This window comes from Rattus norvegicus, chromosome 4 (assembly GCF_036323735.1).
Source record: "Rattus norvegicus strain BN/NHsdMcwi chromosome 4, GRCr8, whole genome shotgun sequence".
Taxonomy (NCBI): Eukaryota; Metazoa; Chordata; class Mammalia; order Rodentia; family Muridae; genus Rattus; species Rattus norvegicus.
The window spans coordinates 47714135-47733077 of NC_086022.1; the positions used below are offsets into that span (position 1 = coordinate 47714135).

The 18943-nt window shown below is 40.8% G+C and overlaps 1 non-coding gene across 1 annotated transcript; it reads right to left on the reverse strand.

Moving 5' to 3' along the window:
* Window positions 1–4473: 4473 nt before the first annotated feature.
* LOC120102563 (U6 spliceosomal RNA) lies at window positions 4474–4580 on the reverse strand. The gene has a single exon (XR_005504199.1). It is a non-coding gene; the product is annotated as a U6 spliceosomal RNA (small nuclear RNA).
* Between the last annotated feature and the right edge of the window lie 14363 nt (window positions 4581–18943).

The window sequence follows — 18943 nt, forward strand, 5'->3', positions numbered from 1 at the left end:
TGGCATTCGCCTCTGTATTTGCTGTATTCTGGCTGTGTCTCTCAGGAGAGATCTACATCCGGCTCCTGTCGGTCTACACTTCTTTGCTTCATCCATCTTGTCTAATTGGGTGGCTGTATATGTATGGGCCACATGTGGGGCAGGCTCTGAATGGGTGTTCCTTCAGTCTCTGTTTTAATCTTTGCCTCTCCCTTCCCTGCCAAGGGTATTCTTTTTCCTCATTTAAAGAAGGAGTGAAGCATTCACATTTTGATCATCCATCTTGAGTTTCGTTTGTTCTAGGGATCTAGGGTAATTCAAGCATTTGGGCTAATAGCCACTTATCAATGAGTGCATACCATGTATGTCTTTCTGTGATTGGGTTAGCTCACTCAGGATGATATTTTCCAGTTACAACCATTTGCCTACGAATTTCATAAACTCGTTGTTTTTGATAGCTAAGTAATATTCCATTGTGTAGATGTACCACATTTTCTGTATCCATTCCTCTGTTGAAGGGCATCTGGGTTCTTTCCAGCTTCTGGCTATTATAAATAAGGCTGCGATGAACATAGTGGAGCACGTGTCTCTTTTATATGTTCAGTCATCTTTTGGGTACATGCCCAAGAGAGGTATAGCTGGATCCTCAGGCAGTTCAATGTCCAATTTTCTGAGGAACCTCCAGACTGATTTCCAGAATGGTTTTACCAGTCTGCATTCCCACCAACAATGGAGGAGTGTTCCTCTTTCTCCACATCCTCGCCAGCATCTGCTGTCACCTGAGTTTTTGATCTTAGCCATTCTCACTGGTGTGAGGTGAAATCTCAGGGTTGTTTTGATTTGCATTTCCCTTATGACTAAAGATGTTGAACATTTCTTTAGGTGTTTCTCAGCCATTCGGCATTCCTCAGCTGTGAATTCTTTGTTTAGCTCTGAACCCCATTTTTTAATAGGGTTATTTGTTTCCCTGCGGTCTAACTTCTTGAGTTCTTTGTATATTTTGGATATAAGGCCTCTATCTGTTGTAGGATTGGTAAAGATCTTTTCCCAATCTGTTGGTTGCCATTTTGTCCTAACCACAGTGTCCTTTGCCTTATAGAAGCTTTGCAATTTTATGAGATCCCATTTGTCGATTCTTGATCTTAGAGCATAAGCCATTGGTGTTTTGTTCAGGAAATTTTTTTCCAGTGCCTATGTGTTCCAGATGCTTCCCTAGTTTTTCTTCTATTAGTTTGAGTGTGTCTGGTTTGATGTGGAGGTCCTTGATTCACTTGGACTTAAGCTTTGTACAGGGTGATAAGCATGGATCGATCTGCATTCTTCTACATGTTGCCCTCCAGTTGAACCAGCACCATTTGCTGAAAATGCTATCTTTTTTCCATTGGATGGTTTTGGCTCCTTTGTCAAAAATCAAGTGACCATAGGTGTGTGGGTTCATTTCTGGGTCTTCAATTCTATTCCATTGGTCTATCTGTCTGTCTCTGTACCAATACCATGCAGTTTTTATCACTATTGCTCTGTAATACTGCTTGAGTTCAGGGATAGTGATTCCCCCTGAAGTCCTTTTATTGTTGAGGATAGCTTTAGCTATCCTGGGTTTTTGTTATTCCAGATGAATTTGCAAATTGTTCTGTCTAACTCTTTGAAGAATTGGATTGGTATTTTGATGGGGATTGCATTGAATCTGTAGATTGCTTTTGGTAAAATGGCCATTTTTACTATATTAATCCTGCCAATCCATGAGCATGGGAGATCTTTCCATCTTCTGAGGTCTTCTTCAATTTCTTTCCTCAGTGTCTTGAAGTTCTTATTGTACAGATCTTTTACTTGCTTGGTTAAAGTCACACCGAGGTACTTCATATTATTTGGATCTATTCTGAAGGGTGTTGTTTCCCTAATTTCTTTCTCGGCTTGTTTCTCTTTTGTATAGAGGAAGGCAACTGATTTATTTGAGTTAATTTTATACCCAGCCACTTTGCTGAAGTTGTTTATCAGCTTTAGTAGTTCTCTGGTGGAACTTTTGGGATCACTTAAATATACTATCATTTCATCTGCAAATAGTGATATTTTGACTTCTTCTTTTCTAATCTGTATCCCCTTGATCTCCTTTTGTTGCCTGATTGCTCTGGCTAGAACTTCAAGAACTATATTGAATAAGTAGGGAGAGAGTGGGCAGCCTTGTCTAGTCCCTGATTTTAGTGGCATTGCTTCAAGTTTCTTTCCATTTAGTTTAATGTTAGCAACTGGTTTGCTGTATATGGCTTTTACTATGTTCAGGTATGGGCCTTGAATTCCTATTCTTTCCAGGACTTTTATCATGAAGGGGTGTTGAATTTTGTCAAATGCTTTCTCAACATCTAATGAAATGATCATGTGGTTTTGTTCTTTCAGTTTGTTTATATAATGGATCACGTTGATGGTTTTCCGTATGTTAAACCATCCCTGCATGCCTACTTGGATGAAGCCTACTTGGTCATGGTGGATGATTGTTTTGATGTACCCTTGGATTCGGTTTGCCAGAATTTTGTTGAGTATTTTTGTGTCGATATTCATAAGGGAAATTGGTCTGAAGTTCTCTTTCTTTGTTGTGTCTTTGTGCGGTTTAGGTATAAGAGTAATTGTGGCTTCGTAGAAGGAATTCGGTAGTGCTTCATCTGTTTCAATTTTGTGGAATAGTTTGGATAATATTGGTACGAGGTCTTCTATGAAGGTTTGATAGAATTCTGCACTATACCCGTCTGGACCTGGGCTCTTTTTGGTTGGGAGACCTTTAATGACTGCTTCTATTTCCTTAGGAGTTATGGGGTTGTTTAACTGGTTTATCTGTTCCTGATTTAACTTCGATACCTGGTATCTGTCTAGGAAATTGTCCATTTCCTGAAGATTTTCAAATTTTGTTGAATATAGGTTTTTATAGTAAGATCTGATGATTTTTTGAATTTCCTCTGAATCTGCAGTTATGTCTCCCTTTTCATTTCTGATTTTGTTAATTTGGACGCACTCTCTGTGTCCTCTCATTAGTCTGGCTAAGGGTTTATCTATCTTGTTGATTTTCTCAAAGAATCAACTTTTGGTTTTGTTGATTCTTTCTATGGTCCTTTTTGTTTCTACTTGGTTGATTTCCGCTCTGAGTTTGATTATTTCCTGCCTTCTACTCCTCCTGGGTGTATTTGCTTCTTTTTGTTCTAGTGCTTTTAGGTGTGCTGTCAAGCTGCTGACATATGCTCTTTCCTGTTTCTTTCTGCAGGCACTCAGCGCTATGAGTTTTCCTCTTAGCACAGCTTTCATTGTGTCCCATAAGTTTGGGTATGTTGTATCTTCATTTTCATTAAATTCTAAAAAGTTTTTAATTTCTTTCTTTATTTGTTCCTTGACCAGGTTATCATTGAGTAGAGCATTGTTCAATTTCCACGTATATGTGGGCATTCTTTCCTTATTGTTATTGAAGACCAGTTTTAGGCCGTGGTGGTCCGATAGCACGCATGGGATTATTTCTATCTTTCTGTACCTGTTGAGGCCCGTTTTTTGACTAATTATATGGTCAATTTTGGAGAAAGTACCATGAGGAGCTGAGAAGAAGGTATATCCTTTTGCTTTAGGATAGAATGTTCTATAAATATCCGTTAAGTCCATTTGGCACATAACTTCTCTTAGTCTGTCGACATCACTGTTTAATTTCTGTTTCCATGATCTGTCCATTGATGAGAGTGGGGTGTTGAAATCTCCCACTATTATTGTGTGAGGTGCAATGTGTGTTTTGAGCTTTAGTAAGGTTTCTTTTACGTATGTAGGTGCCCTTGTATTTGGGGCATAGATATTTAGGATTGAGACTTCATCTTGGTGGATTTTTCCTTTGATGAATATGAAGTGTGCTTCCTTATCTTTTTTGATGACTTTTAGTTGAAAATTGATTTTATTTGATATTAGAATGGCTACTCCGGCTTGCTTCTTCTGACCATTTGCTTGGAAAGTTGTTTTCCAGCCTTTCACTCTGAGGTAGTGTCTGTCTTTGTCTCTGAGGTGTGTTTCCTGTAGGCAGCAGAATGCAGGGTCCTCGTTGCGTATTCAGTTTGTTAATCTATGTCTTTTTATTGGGGAGTTGAGGCCATTGATGTTGAGAGATATTAAGGAATAGTGATTATTGCTTCCCGTTATATTCATATTTGGATGTGAGGTTATGTTTGTGTGCTTTCATTCTCTTTGTTTTGTTGCCAAGACGATTAGTTTCTTGCTTCTTCTAGGGTATAGCTTGCCTCCTTATGTTGGGCTTTACCATTTATTATCCTTTGTAGTGCTGGATTTGTAGAAAGATATTGTGTAAATTTGGTTTTGTCATGGAATATCTTGGTTTCTCCATCTCTGTTAATTGAGAGTTTTGCAGGATACAGTAACCTGGGCTGGCATTTGTGTTCTCTTAGGGTCTGTATGACATCAGTCCAGAATCTTCTGGCCTTCATAATTTCTGGCGAGAAGTCTGGTGTAATTCTGATAGGTAAAAATATGGAACGCTTCACTAATTTGTGTGTCATCCTTGCGCAGGGGCCATGCTAATCTTCTCTGTATTGTTCCAATTTTAGTATATGTGCTGCCGAAGGGAGCACCCATTTGTCGATTCTTGATCTTAGAGCATAAGCCATTGGTGTTTTGTTCAGGAAATTTTTTCCAGTGCCCATGTGTTCGAGATGCTGCCCTAGTTTTTCTTCTATTAGTTTGAGTGTATCTGGTTTCATGTGGAGGTCCTTGATCCACTTGGACTTAAGCTTTGTACAGGGTGATAAGCATGGATCGATTTGCATTCTTCTACATGTTGACCTCCAGTTGAACCAGCACCATTTGCTGAAAATGCTATCTTTTTTCCATTGGATGGTTTTGGCTCCTTTGTCAAAAATCAAGTGCCCATAGGTGTGTGGGTTCATTTCTGGGTCTTCAATTCTGTTCCATTGGTCTATCTGTCTGTCTCTGTACCAATACCATGCAGTTTTTATCACTATTGCTCTGTAATACTGCTTGAGTTCAGGGATAGTGATTCCCCCTGAAGTCCTTTTATTGTTGAGGATAGTTTTAGCTATCCTGGGATTTTTGTTATTCCAGATGAATTTGCAAATTGTTCTGCCTAACTCTTTGAAGAAAGAATTGGATTGGTATTTGGATGAGAATTGCATTGAATCTGTAGATCACTTTTTGTAAAATGGCCATTTTTACCATATTTATCCTGCCAATCCATAAGCATGGGAGATCTTTCCATCTTCTGAGGACTTCTTCAATTTCTTTCTTCAGAGTTTTGAAGTTCTTATTGTACAGATCTTTTACTTGCTTGGTTAAAGTCACACCGAGCTACTTTATATTATTTGGGTCTATTATGAAGGGTGTCGTTTCCCTAATTTCTTTCTTGGCTTGTTTCTCTTTTGTGTAGAGGAAGGCTACTGATTTATTTGAGTTAATTTTATACCCAGCCACTTTGCTGAAGTTGTTTATCAGCTTTAGTAATTCTCTGGTGGATCTTTTGGGATCACTTAAATATACTATCATATCATCTGCAAATAGTCCTGTATTTCTTTAAAGGAGTTCTTTATGTCTTTCTTAAAGTCCTCCATCATTATCAAAAAGTGTGCTTTCAAATCTAAATCTTACTTTTCTGGTATGTTTGGATATCCAGTATTTTCTTTGGTGGGAGAATTGGGCTCTGATAATGCCAAATAGCCTTGGTTTCTGTTGCTTAGTGTCCTGTCCTTACCTCTAACCAGAGACATTGGGTTGTCTCTGGTGTTTGCCTCTCCTGCTGTTTCTAAGAGTGACTTGACCCTGCTATAAGCCTCTGTGTCAGCACTCCTTTAGAACTGTTTTCTTGTTTTCTTTCAGCCTTTCCTGAGAACAGATGCTCTGATTGCAGGTGTGTCAGCGCTCCTGGCGACTCTTCCAGCTCTTGGTGTGGGCAGAAATTGAAGGGTCCTATCCCTGATTGCTCATAGATCCTTGCACCCAGTGGGCACAGTTGGCACTATGCCATTCCCCCTTAGGTCTGGACTGTGGGCAGAGGGTAGTCTCCTCTGACTTCTCAGGAGTGTGCACACTTCTGAGGGTCCAGTTCTCTCCCCCACGGGATTTGGGTGCAGGGAGCTGTTTGGCCAGTTCAATTTGGAGGCTCTCTGTTCCTATATCCTTGTGTCCACAGGGATGTGGGCAGAGGTGTGCAAAAGTGGCAATTTGTCTTGTGGTCTCAGGATGTCTGCACTCCTGGGTGGTCAGCTCTCTTCTTAGTCAATGTTTTATCATAAGAATAGAAACCTACCCAGCACAATGTACAACAGAGCTCATTCTTATTGGGGCACTGCACTGACTGGGTTTGTGTGTCAACTTGGGACAAGCTGGAGTTATCACAGAGAAAGGAGCCTCCCTTGGAGAAATCCCTCCATGAGATCCAGCATTTTCTTAATTAGTGATCAAGGGAGGGAGGGCCCAGTCCATTATGGGTAGTGCTGTCCCTGGGTTGGTAGTCTTGGGTTCTATAAGAGAGCACACTGAACAAGCTGGGGGAAGCAAGCCAGTGAGTAACATTCCTCCATGGCCTCTGCATCAGCTTCCAAGTTCCTGCCCTGAGTGAGTTCCTGTCCTGACTTCCTTTGGTGATGAGCAGCAACATGGAAGTGTAAGCTGAATACCCCACCTGACAGCTATATACTTGGTCATGATGTTTTTTACAGGAATAGAAACCCTAACTGTTGGGAGCGATGCCCTTGAAGCCATCCATTGTTAATGTTATTATTATGGTTAGAATTAAGTATGACTGGGTTCATGGAAAATCCCCAGCCAGCTGCAGAAGACTAATACAAATTGGTAGTCAAAATGAATAATAATATGATACATCAAGATGCCAAATGTGATGACCTGTAACCTTTCTGAAAAAACCACATCCTGCTGACTAATAGATATGACAAACCTGTGACCTTTCTGACATTCTGTCAACATCAGCCGATTCCCTGACCACACGAATATTGTGTCCTTGGCCTGTGTAAATGTTTCTTACTTCCCCCTCCCTCTGTTACCCATGTTATGGTATAAATTCAGCCTTGGGAAAAATAAAATTGTCGCCTTGATCAGACTCTTGTCTTGGTGTCCTTCGAGTCTCTTGTCCCCCATTCTCTTCCAGGTACCTTCAGACCCCTTCGCTTACAAATGGCGCCCAAAGTGGGGCAGTGGCACACTCAGGCGGAGCAGGCTCGAGAGTCTCAAGGCAAAGGGGCCGCCAGCCGGGGCTGATGCTTTAACAGCAAAAGATAGTGGAGAGTTAGTAAAAATTCCAGTCGCTGCCTTCAGTGGCCAGACCTTCAACACTTGCTCACAGAAGGAGAGCATTCATTAAGAGAAGTTCTTTAAGGGAGCCTGCCTTATCTGCTGGCCCTATTCCAGGAGAGGAGTCAGTCTCCAACATTAAGTAACCTTCCCCATTAGTCATCATTGACATAGAGTGTGCCTCTGATCCTATCCCTGCAGCAGGCAGTTCCTGCCCCTGTGGTCAAAATGCCCCAGGTTGGGGGGCAGAGGAGCCCCTAAAGTAGTTTCAGAAAGAGTCTGCAGCAGACTGAGAAGAACTTTGTTTTGCCAGACAGAACAGGCTTTACTCTAGGATGATAAGAGGAGAAAGTCTTGCCACCAGCTCTTCAGCTTACTCCATTTGGAGGCTGTGACCAAGGTCAAGATCAATGTTTTCTTTTCCATGGCCCTCTAACCCAGTGAGACAGCTTGGTGAAGGGCTACTACTGCAGTCCTGGGAGGGCTGTAGTTCTATTAAAGATCAGTATTCCAGTGTTAGCAATTTCTTTATTGGATATAAGAGGCAGGAAGCCCAACTCAATTGTGACTCCTGCCTCAGGAATGGCAGTGGAAAGAGTCCTTATAGTCAGTTATCTCTAACTGTAGCTTACTCCCTGATACCCGAGGCTTCAGTTGGATCACACACCCCTGGGCGAGCCTCCTTCGATACTCAGATGTTATTTTCTCCTGTCTCTTGACTCAAGGTTGCCAGGCATGTCTGACAGCCTAGAAGAAGCTTCCCTCCTAAAACAGACGAACCATACAATTCTTTTATCAGCCACTTGGCATCTAGCACCGAGGTCCTAACCATCTCTCCATCCTTTTGTTATTAGTTCTTACTGAAAGCCTAATGTCCTTCAGAGGCTGTGTCTCTTGAGAGGCAGAGCCGCTGAGCTGACACTGAAGGGAGGTACTCCTTAAAGGAGAATCTAAGTCCAGAGAGACAGCCTGTAACAGACTCTAGCTGCCCCTCTGCTTGCTTTTCTGTTTTACAGGCACAAAGCTTGCACTTATTTTTGCAATGGCCTTTTCATCCCAAGAAAGTTTCCTCGTTTAGCTGTGTGACTGAATGATATTCGTCACCTGATCTGGCTGTTCCACCAGCTCTCAACAGGCCACCCCCTAGCTTTCTTGCCTGGCCCCTTTCCTCTGTTCTTAAGAATTTTATCACCTAATACACTCCATTGTTTGACTTATAATACCTCCCATCCTACTAATGCTATGTCCCAGATTCCCATTGTGAAGGTTCTAATTCTAAAACAAGGGGATGGTGCATCCCCCTAAATATTAAATTTACCTCCATGATTTGAAACCAGGATTGGACATGTGGATATACTTGGGGTCTTAGAATGTTTCAATCAGGTGCCAATACAGGGATTATATTTACCATAAAATTGTTAAAAGAACCTGGACATTTCTACTCCCCCACTTCTGGGCACTGATCCAAAGAAGGAGCCCAGGGAGGCACTGAACACCGCACAGGGTGCACGTGACTTCATCTACAGCCTTCATTCCACTGAGAGGAGCTGCTTGCTCAAAGAACTGCACCACTTCGAGTCCATTGCCGTCACACAAGAGAAATTGGAAGCTCTACCACCTACTCCAGGACAGCTGAGATATGTATTCCTCTACAATGTGATACCTTTTGTAGGATTTGGCTTTTTGGATAATGCAATTATGATTGTTGCAGGAACCCAAATTGAGTTTGTCTATTGGAATTATTTTGGGAATGTCAACAGTGTCAATCTACATGTTATCTTTTTCTTCTATGTATCAACATATTATTTAACTTTCAGTTATTGATACTGTACTGTACTGAGTTGGGGTTTGCTTATTTCTTACATAACATGCACAGCATACATATTAATATCTCTATTTTTTTCCTGATGGTTATAATTCAATGTTGAGATTTCTCCAAATTATTTAAGATGTTTAATATCAGTTAAAATTGTAATTCTCTGCCTGGAGGCATCCTTTCTGTGATATTTCATGAAATTCTGGTTTGTGAGAGAAACTCAGTGCTTAGATATTTCCTGTGTCTTAGAATATGCTTAAAGAGAACATGCAAAAAGTCTTGGAAAAGAGAAAATGAGGAAGAGAAAAGGCTGAGAGCTGATATCAAAACTGGTTCTCCCCATCCCCTTTGTTGTCCACCCCGCTTCCGTCTCTGTTGGATCCCTTAGTAGGCCTTCTTTTGGTTATATCTTTTGGTACTTGGACATTTAATTGTTTAACCAACTTTGTTAAACAACAGGTAGATAATATAGCAGCAAAACCTATTCAGGTGTATTATCATAGGCTAGCTATGGAGGATGCTTTGATGATGGCCAAGCTCACCTATACATCTTCTCCCAGCCCAGGCAAGGACATTTTTGTTCTTCAGCCAAATGAGGCCAACAATCCTTTCTGCCTGTTGTCCTGATGTCTTTGCTGAAACATCAACAAATCATAACCCCTGCGTGCGGAGCTGGACAGTGAATGACGAGTAAGAGAGTGATGTATTCACGAATAAAGGGCCTAGACAGGAGGGCTGCTATTAGCTGCTGCCTTATCCCATGACAGACCCTGGCCACAAGATTCTCTTGGCCATGTGACAAATATCAATCCAACCTAAAACAGACACATTTCCTGAGGGGCTCATTCCAGGACAGCAAAGCCATTTGGCCACCTTTTCATTTGACTATAAGGAATGGGGAGATGTTGGGAGCGATGCCCTTGAAGCCATCCATTGTTGATGTTATTATTATGGTTAGAATTAAGTATGACTGGGTTCATGGAAAATCCCCAGCCAGCTGCAGAAGACTAATACAAATCTGGTGGGCAAAATGAATAATAATAATAATATGATACGTCAAGATACCCAATGCGATGACCTGTAACCTCTCTGAAAAACCAACATCCTGCTGACTAATAGATATGACAAACCTGTGACCTTTCTGACATTCTGTCAACATCAGCCGATTCCCTAACCACACGAATATTGTGTCCTTGGCCTGTGTAAATGTTTCTTACTTCCCCCTCCCTCTGTTACCCATGTTATGGTATAAATTCAGCCTTGGGAAAAAATAAAATTGTCGCCTTGATCAGACTCTTGTCTTGGCATCCTTCTTCGTGTCTCTTGTCCCCCATTCTCTTCCAGGTACCTTCAGACCCCTTTGCTTACACCTAACTGAGACAGATACTCTTCATGAGTTTCGGCCAATGTGAAATGAGATGTGTAGCCAACACACTGGCTGTTTTCTATGCCCTGAGATTCTCTTTTGTCTTTACTCTGCTTAGTCACTTCCACCCAACTCTTGGTAGCTGCTGCTGTCTTCCTGCTTTAGAACTTGTTCTTCCTAGATGTGGTGATGATAGAGGATAGCATTGAGTTTCATCGGAGCCTACTGTGTCTGAGTTGCATGCAGCTGCTCCCATTTTCTTCTGGTGAGCGTGCACATGTTATAATCAAAGGCAACCCTGGATCAACCTATATGTGGTTTCAAAGTGTGTTACTTGGAAAGATCACAGAACTAAAGTGGATGTTTGATTCACAGTTAAAATCCATCGTGCCGGGGCACTCCAGCGGCAGGTCCAGACACCTCCAGGACCTGAAGTGACCCAATCAACAGTTCTCTGCACCCAAATCCCGTGGGAGGGAGAGCTAAACCTTAAGAGGGGCAGACAGGCCTGGGAAGCCAGAAGAGCTACACTCTGCCCACATTTCTGACTCAAGAGGAAAACACCTAACACCATCTGGGACCCCGGTGCACAGGGGCCGGGGGGAAAAGGTGGCCCAGGCCCTCCTGGATGCCACCCTCATGGAGAGCTCAAAAGCAGCGCCCCACGAGCAACTTGAGCTATGGAACCACAGGTAAGACCAACTTTCTGCTCCAAGCGACCTGCCTGGTGGAATCAGGACACAGGCCCACAGGAACAGTTGAAGACCAGTAGACAGGAAACACTACATGCCCAAAAGCAGAACACTCTGTTCCCATAACTGGTTGAAAGAAAACAGGAAAACAGGTCTACAGCATTCCTGACACACAGGCCTATAGGACGGTCTAGCCTCTGTCAGAAAAAGCAGAACAAGGTAACACCAGAGACAACCTGATGGCGAGAGGCAAGCACAGGAACCCAAACAACAGAAACTAAGACTACATGGCATCATCGGAGCCCAATTCTCCCACCAAAGCAAACACTGAATATCCAAACACACCAAAAAAGCAAGATCTAGATTTAAAATCACATTTGATCATCATGCTGGAGGACTTCAAGAAAGACATGAAGAACTCCCTTAGAGAAATGCAGGAAAACATAAATAAACAAGTAGAAGCCTATAGAGAGGAATCACAAAAATCCCTGAAAGAATTCCAGGAAAATACAATCAAACAGGTGAAGGAATTAAAAATGGAAATAGAAGCAATAAAGAAAGCACAAAGGGAAACAACCCTGGATATAGAAAACCACAGGAAGAGACAAGGAGCCGTAGATACAAGCATCACCAACAGAATACAAGAGATAGAAGAGAGAATCTCAGGAGCAGAAGATTCCATATATGTCATCGACACAACTGTCAAAGATAATGTAAAACAGAAAAAGCTACTGGTCCAAATCATACAGGAAATCCAGGACTCAAAGAGAAGATCAAACCTAAGGATAATAGGTATAGAAGAGAGTGAAGACTCCCAGCTCAAAGGACCAGTAACTATCTTCAACAAAATCATAGAAGAAAACTTCCCTAACCTAAAGAAAGAGATGCCCATAGACATAAAAGAAGCCTACAGAACTCCAAATAGATTGGACCAGAAAAGAGACTCTTGCCATCACATAATAGTCAATACACCAAATGCATAAAACAAAGAAAGAATATTAAAAGAAGTAAGGGAAAAAGATCAAGTAACATATAAAGGCAGACCTATCAGAATCACACTGAAATTCTCACCAGAGACTATGAAAGCCAGAAGATCCTGGACAGATGTCATGCAGACCCTAAGAGAGCACAAATGCCAGCCCAGGTTACTGTATCCAGCAAAACTCTCAATTAACATAGATGGAGAAAGCAAGATATTCCATGACAAAACCAAATTTATACAATATGTTTCTACAAATCCAGCGCTACAAAGGATAATAAATGGTAAAGCCTAACAGAAGGAGGCAAGCTACACCCTAGAAAAAGCAAGAAACTAATCGTCTTGGCAACGAAACAAAGAGAAGAAAAGCACACAAACATAATCTCACATCCAAATATGAATATACCAGGAAGCAATAATCACTAATCCTTAATATCTCTCAACATCAATGGTCTCAATCCCGAAATAAAAAGACATAGATTAACAAACTGGATATGCAATGAGGACCCTGCATTCTTCTGCCTACAGGAAACACACCTCAGAGACAAAGACAGACACTACCTCAGAATGAAAGGCTGGTAGACAACTTTCCAAGTAAATGATCTGAAGAAGCAAGCTGGAGTAGCCATTCTAATATCGAATAAAATCGATTTTCTTCTAAAAGTCATTTAAAAAGATAAGGAAGGACACTTCATATTCATCAAAGGAAAAATCCACCAAGATGAACTCTCAATCCTAAATATATATGCTCCAAATACAAGAGCACCTACATACATAAAAGAAACCTTAGTAAAGCTCAAAGCACACATTGCACCTCGCACAATAATAGTAGGAGATTTCAACACCCCACACTCATCAATGGACAGATCATGGAAACAGAAATTAAACAGAGACGTAGACAGACTAAGAGAAGTCATGAGCCAAATGGACTTAACAGATATTTATACAACATTCTATCCTAAAGCAAAAGGATATACCTTCTTCTCAGCTCCTCATGGTACTTTCTCCAAAATTGACCATATAATTGGTCAAAAAACGGGCCTCAACAGGTACAGAAAGATAGAAATAATCCCATGCGTGCTATCAGACCACCACGGCCTAAAACTGGTCTTCAATAACAATAAGGGAAGAATGCCCACATATACGTGGAAATTGAACAATGCTCTACTCAATGATAACCTGGTCAAGGAAGAAATAAAGAAAGAAATGAAAGACTTTTTAGAATTTAATGAAAATGAAGGTACAACATAACCAAACTTATGGGACACAATGAAAGCTGTGCTAAGAGGAAAACTCAGCACTGAGTCCCTGCAGAACAAAACAGGAGAGAGCATATATCAGCAACTTGACAGCACACCTAAAAGCTCTAGAACAAAAAGAAGCAAATACACCCAGGAGGTGTAGAAGGCAGGAAATCATCAAACTCAGAGCTGAAATCAACCAAGTAGAAACAAAAAGGGCCATAGAAAGAATCAACAGAACCAAAAGTTGGTTCTTTGAGAAAATCAACAAGATAAACCCTTAGCCAGGCTAACGAGAGGACACAGAGAGTGTGTCCAAATTAACAAAATCAGAAATGAAAAGGGAGACATAACTACAGATTCAGAAGAAATTCAAAAAATCATCAGATCTTAGTAGAAAAGCCTATATTCAACAAAACTTGAAAATCTGCAGGAAATGGACAATTTCCTAGACAGATACCAGGTACCGAAGTTAAATCAGGAACAGATAAACCAGTTAAACAACCAAATAACTCCTAAGGAAATAGAAGCAGTCATTAAAGGTCTCCCAACCAAAAAGAGCCCAGGTCCAGACGGGTTTAGTGCAGAATTCTATCAGACCTTCATAGAAGACCTCGTACCAATATTATCCAAACTATTCCACAAAATTGAAACAGATGAAGCACTACCGAATTCCTTCTATGAAGCCACAATTACTCTTATACCTAAACCACACAAAGACACAACAAAGAAAGAGAACTTCAGACCAATTTCCCTTATGAATATCGACGCAAAAATACTCAATAAAATTCGGGCAAACCGAATCCAAGAGCACATCAAAACAATCATCCACCATGATCAAGTAAGCTTCATCCCAGGCATGCAGGGATGGTTTAATATACGGAAAACCATCGACATGATCCATTATATAAAGAAACTGAAAGAACAAAACCACATGATCATTTCATTAGATGCTGAGAAAGCATTTGACAAAATTCAACACCCCTTCATGATAAAAGTCCTGGAAAGAATAGGAATTCAAGGCCCATAACTAAACATAGTAAAAGCCATATACAGCAAACCAGTTGCTAACATTAAACTAAATGGAGAGAAACTTGAAGCAATCCCACTAAAATCAGGGACTAGACAAGGCTGCCCACTCTCCCTACTTATTCAATGTAGTTCTTGAAGTTCTAGCCAGAGCAATCAGACAACAAAAGGAGATCAAGGGGATACAGATTGGAAAAGAAGAAGTCAAAATATCACTATTTTCAGATGATATGATAGTATATTTAAGTGATCCCAAAAGTTCTACCAGAGAACTACTAAAGCTGATAAACAAGTTCAGCAAAGTGGCTGGGTATAAAATTAACTCAAATAAATCAGTAGCCTTCCTCTACACAAAAGAGAAACAAGCCGAGAAAGAAATTAAGGGAAGGAAACCCTTCATAATAGTCCCAAATAATATAAAATACCCCGGTGTGAATTTAACCAAGCAAGTGAAAGATCTGTATGATAAGAAATTCAAGCCTCTGAAGAAAGAAATTGAAGAAGACCTCAGAAGATGGAACGAACTCCCGTGCTCATGGATTTGCAGGATTAATATAGTAAAAATGGCCATTTTACCAAAAGCGATCTACAGATTCAATGCAATCCCCATCAAAATACCAATCCAATTCTTTCTTCAAAGAGTTAATCAGAACAATTTGCAAATTCATCTGGAATAACAAAAAACCCAGGATAGCTAAAGCTATCCTCAACAATAAAAGGACTTCAGGGGGAATCACTATCCCTGAACTCAAGCAGTATTACAGAGCAATAGTGATAAAACCTGCATGGTATTGGTACAGAGACAGACAGATAGACCAGTGGAATAGAATTGAAGACCCACACACCTATGGTCACATGATTTTTGACAAAGGAGCCAAAACCATCCAATGGAAAAAAGACAGCATTTTCAGCAAATGGTGCTGGTTCAACTGGAGGTCAGCATGTAGAAGAATGCAGATTGATCCATGCTTATCACCCTGTACAAAGCTTAAGTCCAAGTGGATCAAGGACCTCCACATCAAACCAGATACACTCAAACTAATAGAAGAAAAAGTGGGGAAGCATCTCGAAGACATGGGCACTGGAGAAAATTTCCTGAACAAAACACCAATGGCGTATGCTCTAAGATCAAGAATCGACAAATGGGATCTCATAAAACTGCAAAGTTTCTGTAATGCAAAGGACACTATTGTTAGGACAAAACGGCAACCAACAGATTGGGAAAAGATCTTTACCAATCCTACAACTGATAGAGGGCTTATACCCAAAATATACAAAGAACTCAAGATGTTAGACCGCAGGGAGACAAATAACCCTATTAAAAATTGGGGTTCAGAGCTAAACAAAGAACTCACAGCTGAGGAATGCCGAATGGCTGAGAAACACCTAAAGAAATGTTCTACATCTTTAGTCATAAGGGAAATGCAAATCAAAACAACCCTGAGATTTCACCTCACACCAGTGAGAATGGCTAAGATCAAAAACTCAGGTGACAGCAAATGCTGGTGAGGATGTGGAGAAAGAGGAACACTCCTCCATTGTTGGTGGGATTGCAGACTGGTACAACCATTCTGGAAGTCAGTCTGGAGGTTCCTCAGAAAATTGAACATTGAACTACCTGAGGACCCAGCTATACCTTTCTTGGGCATATACCCAAAATATGCCCCAACATATAACAAAGACACATGCTCCACTATGTTCATCGCAGCCTTATTTATAATAGCCAGAAGCTGGAAAGAACCCAGATGCCCTTCAACAGAGGAATGGATACAAAAAAAATGTGGTACATCTACACAATGGAATATTACTCAGCTATCAAAAACAATGCCTTTATGAAATTCATAGGCAAATGGATGGAACTGGAAAATATCATCCTGAGTGAGGTAACCCAATCACAGAAAAGCACACATGGTATGCACTCATTGATGAGTGGCTATTAGCCCAAATGCTCGAATTATCCTAGATCCACAGAACACTTGAAACTCAAGAAGGATGACCAAAATGTGAATGCTTCACTCCTTCTTTAAAAGGGGAAGAAGAATACCCTTGGGAGGGAAAAGGTAGGCAAAGTTTAGAACAGAGGCTGAAGGAACACCCATTCAGAGCCTGCCCCACATGTGGCCCATGCATATACAGCCACCAAACTAGATAAGATGGATGAAGCAAAGAAGTGCAGGCTGACAGGAACTGGATGTAGATGTCTCCTGAGAGACACAGCCAGATTATGGCAAATAAATAGGCGAATGCCAGCAGCAAACCACTGAACTGACTACAGGACCCCCGTTGAAAGAATCTTAGAAAGGACTGAAAGAGCTTGAAGGGGCTTGAGACCCCATATGTACAACAATGCCAAGTAACCAGAGCTTCTAGGCCCAAGCCGCTACCCAAAGACTCTACATGGACTGACCCTGGACTCTGACCTCATAGGTAGCAATGAATATCCTAGTAAGAGCACCAGTGGAAGGGGAAGCCCTTGGTCTGGTGAAGACTGAACCCCCAGTGAACATGATTGTTAGGGGGAGGGTGGTAATGGGGGGAGGATGGGGAGGGGAACACCCATAGAGAAGGGAAGGGGGAGGGGTTGGGGGATGTTGGTCTGGAAACTGGGAAGTGGAATAACAATCGAAATGTAAATAAGAAATACTTAAGTTAATAAAGATGGAATTAAATAAATAAAAATAAATCCATCGTGCCAAGGATATTTGGATGACTGACATTCAACATGACTATTATTATAGTCAAATTAATATCTACTCCATTTGTTTCTCTTTCCTTCTTGTTATTTCTTTTCCTCCTCTTCCTCCTCTCCTTCCTCATCTTTTATTTATTTTTTTTTTTGGCTTTTTGAGGTTTTGCTGAGCATTTTATATTTTTCCATTGTTGTACCTCCTTAGCAGAGCAATTTTCTTGTTATTAATGTTTTTGACATGTTGTTCTAGACTTAACAAGTGTTTCCGTGCAATCCATGTCAACCGAAACAACACTATACCCCTGATGTGAGTTCCTTACAGTAGCAAAGCACTGTGGTTGGGGCAGGGGTCAAGTGAGAAGTGTTGGTCATGCAAGCATGAAGTCCTGAGTTTGGATTCCCAACACTCACATAAAAAGCTGTGTAGGGTTTTCCAGACCTATAATCCCTGCACTGGGGAGGTGGAGACAGGAGGATTGCTGGGTTTAATTAAAGAACTTGTCTCAAAATACAAAATGGAAAGTGACTGAGGAAGACAAATGATGTTGACCTCTGGCCTGCACCTGCACACATTCACAGCCAAGTGTGTATATAGAACACCCCTCAAATATTTCTAATCCCTCCTTTCTGTCCATATTCCTATTATTGTCATTCTTCTTATTCATACACAAGCATATATACATGTGGACTTGCACATACAAATACACTATGCTTTAAAACAACAATTTACAGGGAAAAGTAAAGGTTCTTGTTTTGCCTTCAACATTCATTCTCAGATAGGTTTGCTCCTTTATAATGTAAGCGAAGTTATAACCTTTATCACTTTCCTTCCCTCTGAAGAATGTCTTTTATTTAACACGTTTTGCAAGACAAGTATACTGACAGGTTGTCTCAAGTTGTTGGACTGAAGTTTTGTTTTTTCTTGACCCCCACCCCCACCAGAAGATTTTCCCCCTGCTCTCTTTTTGCTGGAATGATTTCTGAGAAGTGCAATCCTGTCTTTGCTTCTCCATAGATAAGCATTTTTTTAATCCTTTGGAGTTTTTCAAGTTGGTTTTTTTGTTGTTGTTGTTGTTTGTTTTTTAACATTGACTTTCGGTGGTTTCACTATGATATTCTTATGTATAGTTGGGTTGTTTTTTTTTTTAAATAGTGTTTATTTGCACCTCCTGGATTTGTGGTTTGCTGTCTAACATGAATTTTAGGAAACTTCTTAATCAATATAAAACTTCAAGGAGTCCTCTTTTTTCTCTTTTGATATTCCTAACATGCATAAATTGTGCTTTTTAAAAATCTGTCCCTGAAGAGGGACAAAGAGATCCAGCAAAACCCCAGGTTCATTTTTGGGGTTTAGAAGTGAAATCAAAGGTTAAATAGAGGATATGCACATCTGAGCACTCCTGGTGGAGGTATGGTCCCGTCCACCATAGAGCTATCACTGTCTCAGTCCAGGCTCAGCCTGTAAGGAGATCTGACAAGTTCCTAGAACCCGGTGAAGTCTCTTGAGGAAAGATATAGTCCCATTATGCTAGCTCCCTTCTAGATATTCCTGGGGAAATGTCCATTCCCTTGAAGTCTATTTTTTTCAATACTTAATAATCATATTAAAAGATGCAAGTGTCTCTTCAGATTTCACTTCTACCAGGCCAGTTTCAATGCCAGGTTTGTCTCTTCTTTTTGGTTGTAAATAAAACTTTAATTGTATACTTGCTACTTTTCTATTTCCTTTCTCTAAGTGTTGAATTTCAGGCTGACGTACACTTGTGGCTGATGTACATTTTTTAAATTTACTTGTCAGCCCATCCACTCCATCCCCATTATGGAAGGCAGGAGGTGGGGGGTGGGGATGGGGAGGGGAGTGG